The sequence below is a fragment of the Orycteropus afer genome, unplaced genomic scaffold (genome assembly GCF_000298275.1).
Source record: "Orycteropus afer afer isolate SDZICR_OR568_19922 unplaced genomic scaffold, OryAfe1.0 scaffold00190, whole genome shotgun sequence".
NCBI classification, from domain to species: Eukaryota; Metazoa; Chordata; class Mammalia; order Tubulidentata; family Orycteropodidae; genus Orycteropus; species Orycteropus afer.
The window spans coordinates 4,566,722-4,573,111 of record NW_006921777.1 but is presented as its reverse complement, the minus strand read 5'-3'; positions in this window follow the sequence as shown (position 1 = coordinate 4,573,111).

Genomic DNA, 6,390 nt, shown 5'->3' with positions numbered 1-6,390 from the left:
CAAGGGAGCCTTCCAGTATGCCCACTTGCTGATCCTAATTACCTTCTGATCCAGGAAGGGAATTCTTCTGATGGGCATTGACATGGCTTGCTCTAAATGCACCCTCTAAATGCCTAGAGTACTTTCCATAGGTCCATGTCCCATATGGGAATCTCCTTTGTAGTCCAGTTTTCCATCACCCATTTGCCAGACTGTTGCTCACTGCCCATGAATCAATACAAATCCAAACATCTCATCATTTCCCAATGCTTCCATCACAACTAGGAAGACAACATGCAGTTCAGCCCATTGAGTTGATCCCTTCTTACCTTCTTCAATCAGTCTTTCCATCTGCTTGTCTTTTTTTTTAATGCATTTTATTGAAATATAATTTATGTACAGTGAAATATACAAAACTAAAGTGACATGGGTCAATGTATTTTTCCATGTGCTTGTCTTAAAACAACAGTTTTCCACATCAAAAATTATCCATAAACCCTGGAACTGTCATCTGTGAACCAAGCAGTCCTTTGCTGGTTAGCAGAAAGTTGTTCATAGGGTACTGTTCATGTGGCAATGGGCCCTGGCATCTTTCCAAGTGATTTCAGGGTAGGACCTATGGGAAAAGAGGCTACCTGCTTGTGGATATGTTGAGAGCCTCCCTACATTCCTCCAGTAGCTTGTTTTTGTATAAACCATTTCCAATTTATTATAGACCTGTTTGTTGTTGTTGTTGTTGTTATGTGCTGTTGCATTGACTCCTACTGATGGCAACCCCTCTTTGGGTTTCCAAGGCAGTATTACTACAGAAGTAGATTGCCCAACCTTTCTTCTGAGGAGTGGCTGGTGGGTTTGAACTGCCAGCCTTCTGGTTAGCAGTCAAGTGCCTTAGGCACTATGCTACCAGAGCTCCTAGTGTTTCTCTGACATCACCCAATGGTTGTTTCAGGTTTCATGATGATTTTATGTCTTTTGTCATTGAGGCAGTCTCAATCAACAACGAGGCGAGTAATTGCCTTTCAAGTGGCATGTATCATGCTGTAGCACCTAGAAACTTTCAAATCCAAAATCCCAGTGGCAGTGTCTCAGATTTTTGCTATAAACTCTAGTCTGCATAAGCACGTGTGACAGAAACCTCCAACATCATTTCTGAATGTGGATCATAAAGGCCTAAAGGCAAGGAGATTAAGACCTTTTTCTATAATTAAGACAAAGCCTGCTGTTGCTTGGGTCCCCATTTGAATGGAGTATTTCTGAGTGGTTTTATGGAGGGGAGCCAGCAATATTCCCAGATCGGGAATACACATTTTTAAAAATCCAAACAGACCAATCAAAGACTGAGCCTCCAGTTTATTCTTGGGGATGGGTAGCAATGACAACTTATTCTTGGTTGCCTGTGAGTTGTCACAGGTGGCTCCTGCCCAAGTTCTTCCCAAGAATTCCACCATTTGGACTGGGCCATGAATTGTAGCTGCATTCATTAACCAGCCTCTGTTGAACCTGTGGACCACCGCTGTTTTCAAATCTGCCCAAGCCTGTTCTTTTGTGTTTTATGTTAACATAATATCATCAATGTAATGTATCACCATTAAACCTTTCCAGCATGGCTTGCATCAGCAGTACATTAACTGCTTCCTCTGGAGTGTTCTGTGGGGTATTTAGAAGGTGAATGGGGCAGTTCCCTTCTCAGGATAAACAAACCTCACTTCAAATTTTATCCAGTCCAGCAGGCTGGCCATCCCCTCTGGGTTAAGCTGCTGTGTAACTGGATTTTGTGTCATCATTTGTGACTGTTCCATAGTGAGTTGTGGGTCTTGCATCAACTCAAACATACTCTTGCATTCTGTAGCATTCAAAACTAAAGAAACAGCCCCTAAATTAGTTGCTTTCACAATCCATTTTAGTAAGGTTCCTCAGGAAGCTAACGATACCGGTCTACAAATTGAAGCAGCTCTTTTACGCTATACCCCCTGGTTTCAGCAGTTTCTTGGTTTTGCCTCTTCCCCTCCCAGACTACCTTCTTAGTGACCAGCATTCATAGGTCATAAGGGTAATTCTTGTTGTTCCAACAAGATTTTTTCCTCTCTGCATAAGTCTTGCAACTAGAGGTCTTAGCTCTGACCAGACCAGATCTGGGCTTGGTTCATTGCTACAATCCACTCCTACATTCCTTTTCCTTGCCATTGCAGCTATTTCTGGTAATAGCAACCATATGCATCCAACTAGTCAATTCCTTAGGAGTTAGATCCACCACTCCTAAATCCCATGAATAGCATTTGCCTTGTGTGACTGATATGGAGCTCTGTTTGTGCAGTGGTTAAAGCACTCGGCTGCTAACCAAAAGTTTGGTGGTTTGAACTCACCAGCTACTCTGCAGGAGTAAGATGAGGCAGTCTGGTTCTATAAAGATTTACAGCCTTTACAACTTCAAAGAGGTTGAAGATGTCCCAAACGTGCAGCTTTTCCAAACTGCTGTACCACTCCATCATCTCTAACATCAACTACTCCTCTTCCCCTTAGTACACTTCCTTCCATCTTCCCCCACTGCTGTCGAAACGATTCTGACTCATGGTGACCATTTTTAGGACAGAGTAGAATTGCCTCATAGGATTTCCAAGGCTGTAAATGTTGATGGAAGCAGACTGCTTCATGTTTCTCTCTCAGAGCAGCTGATGGGTTTGAACCACCAGCCTTCTGGTTAGCAGTCAAGTGCCTTAGGCACTATGCTACCAGAGCTCCTAGGATTTAAAATACATCACAAAATGGAGGACTATGGCTAGAAGGGCCACATTAAGTAATTCAGTACTCTGCAGCTACCATAAATAACATGACAGCATTATAAAAAGAGAAAAAAAAATGCCATCAAGTCACTTCTTACTCCCAAAACAAACCAAAAAACCAAACTTGCTGCCATAAAGTCAATTCTGACTCATAGCGACTCCCTTTGGGCTTCTGAGGCGGTAAATCTTTACAGAAGTAGATTGTCCAGTCTTACCTCTGTGGAGTGGCTGGTGGATTTGAACTGCCAACCTTCTGGTCAGCAGTCAAATGCCTTAGACACTACACCACCAGAGCGACCACATATTCTTGCAATATTTTTGCATGCTTATGTGAGATGCCTGTATGGTAAATGGGATTACTGGGTCAAAGAGTAGATATATTTGAAATTTAGATTAAAAAAAAAAAAAAACTGACGGAAAAGAACTGTCCCCTAAATTTTCCAAGGCTGTAAATCTTTACAGAAGCAGACTGCCTCATCTCTCTCCCACAGAGCAGCTCTTGGGTTAGAACTGCCAACCTTTTTGGTTAGCAGCTGTACACTTTCACCACTGCACCACAGCTCCCTGGAAATTTACATAGATGTCATGAAAGTGCCATCCATAAAGGTTGTGCCAATTTGTGTTCTAACCAGTAGCATTTGTGTTACCGTTTTTAACCTTTGACAATCTGGTTGTGAAAAATGGTACAGCACTGTTATTTTAATGTGTATTTCTTTAATCATGAATGAGATCTAGCCACTTATCATATATTTATCAACCATTTGTAATTCTTTTCTCTGAACTGAATGTATTGTAGATAATACTGTATATTGCAGTTAATTTTCAAGAAAGAGTATACATATTTTTGAGTATTATACATACTCCTGAAGTGTTTAAAGCATACAATTAGAATTAAATTGGCACCAGTGTCATATATAATGAAGTAATGATTTCTAATATGTAGAAAAGATTCCAATTATTCTAGATCCCCAGGGAGCTTCCCCTTTCCCACAATGCAAAGCAGCAGTCCACCTGCATCTATACTGCCTTTTTAATACCTGGAAATGATAGTCTCAGAGATTCATATCTTCTTTAAAAAGCCACACAACAATATGCTTTATTATAGACTAAAGGCTCAAAGATCTAAAAACTGTAGAGGATGCATTGGCTCAATGCCAACAACAGAAAAAGCGGCTGTTCAGAGGATATATAAGAAAGAGGCAAGAAACAAAATGATTATGCCACATGTAAAACTAAAAAGCTGGGATTGGCCCAGATCTCAAGTACAGCTGTGAAAGAAACAGGAGACAGAAATCACATGCATAGGAGAAAATCACTGGTAGTGGGGGAGTTCTCTCCTGACTTGCAGAACATTTACTGAGCACCCACTATACGACAGCAGACAACGTGGTAGGTATGGAAGGTTGGGCAATCCTACTTCCGTAGGGATACTGCCTCAAAAACCCAAAAACCCAAGGAGGGGTCGCTATGAGTCAGGGCCGACTCGATGGCAAATAACAACAACAACAACATATATATATATATATATATCCCCATTTACTTTCTTACAATATTTAAACTTTAATTTTGACATAATTTCACCCTCAGTTGCCCATAAAGTTATCCAGATTGTTCACATACATTTTTGTTTTTATTTCTCTTACCCTGTTTTACTAGTATACCCCTGTCCCAACTCTCATTCCTCGGATCACGTCTCAAAATAAATGAGGAAACACTTTTTTTCAGGTTCTACTTTTTAGGGAACCCAAGTTACAGCAACAAAGTAAAACAGAGCTCCAAATATGGTCTTAAAAGGTTTTTCAGAGGAGATAACACTTGAGTTAGATCTTCAAGTTACACCTCAGATATTATCTAGGTAGACAAGGGGGAAGAGTGTTCAGGCAGAGGTAACAGTGTGGACAAGGGCAAAGAGGCAGGACGAAGCTTGGTAAATTTGGGGAATTGTAAGTGATTGAGAATAGAAGGACCAATAAAGTCATGTGTTGGATGTGGTGGGGGGTGCTAGAGTGGTAAGTAGGAGACAGATACAGAGATTTTGTGTGCCATGCCAGCTGATATCTTTTTGTTTGTTGTTGTTGTTAGGGGCCATTGAGTCACCTCTGACTCATAGCGACCCTGTGTACAACAGAATGAAACACTGCCCAATCCTGCACCACCCTCACAATCTTTGCTATAGTTGAACTCATCATTGCAGCCACTGTGTCAATCTATCTTGTTAAGGATCTTCCTCCTTTATGCTGACTCTCTACTTTGTCAAGCATGATATCCTCCAGGGTCTGGTCCCTTCTGATAACATGATCAAAGTAGGAGAGACAAAGTCTGGCCATTCTCACTTCTAAAGAGCATTCTGGCTATACTTCTTCCAAGACAGATTTATTTGTTCTGGCAGGCCATGATATTTTCAGTATTCTTTGCCAACACCACAATTCAAATGCATCAATTCTTCTTCAGGCTTCTTTATTCATTGTCCAGCTTTCATATATATATGAGGCTACTGAAAATACCAGGCAGGAAAGCAGGGGAAAGTGAAGCCAGAGGGGACAACAGAGCAGAGCAGCAGCCAGGGATCCAGGTAAGGGGAGGGACCCACGCCCCACCCATAACAGGCAGAAAAGCAGGGGAAAGAGGAGTCAGGGGAATGACAGAGCAGAGCAGTGTCAGGGATCCAGGTCAGGGGAGGGCAGAGAGGTTTCGAACAGCTGAGGGAGACAAACTTGTCTGTCAGTTTGTGATACAGTGGTGGCTAGTATGTTGCTGTGAGGTTTGAGGCTGTGCCACCGGTGTTTCAAGTGCCAGCAGGATTGCACATGGTATACAGGTATCGATACAACTTGCAGACTGAGACAGACTAGAAAGAAGGAAGAAGACATCCACTTCTCAAAAAATTGGCCAGGGAAAACTTTATGAATAGCAGAGAAACACTGTCTGATACATTACTGTGCAACTTTATGAATAGCCTGGAAACATTATCCTATACGGTCCTGGAGTGTGAGCCCCTTAGGTCAGAAGGCTTTCAAAATATGACTAAGAAAGAGCTGCATCATAAGAGTAGGACCAACCTTACTGATATGGATAAAGTAAAGCTTTCAAGACCTCCATTTGCTGACATGGCACAACTCAAATTGAAGAGAAACAGCTGCAAATATCCATTAATAATAGGAACATGGAATGTACAAAGTATGAATCTAAGAAAATTGGAAGTTGTCAAAAATGAAATGGAGCACATAAAGATTGATATCTTAGGCATAAATGAGCTGAAATAGACCAGTTTAAGCCATTTTGAATCAGACAAACATGTTGTTGTGAGGTAGCATTGAGTCATTTCTGACTCATTGCAACCCTATGCACAGCAGAACAAAACACTGCCCGATCCTGCACCAGCTCCATGATCCTTGTTATACTTCAGCCCATCATCACAGCCACTGTGTCAATCCATCTCATTGAAGGCATTCCCCTCTTTCATCAACCCTCCACCTTACCAAGCATGACATCCTTCTCCAGGGAATGGTCCCTGTTCACAACATGACCAAAATAGGTTAGATGAAGTCTGGCCATTCTCGCTTCCAAGGAGCATTTCGGCTGCACTTCCTCCAGGACAGATCTGTTAGTTCTTTTAGCAGTCCATGGTACT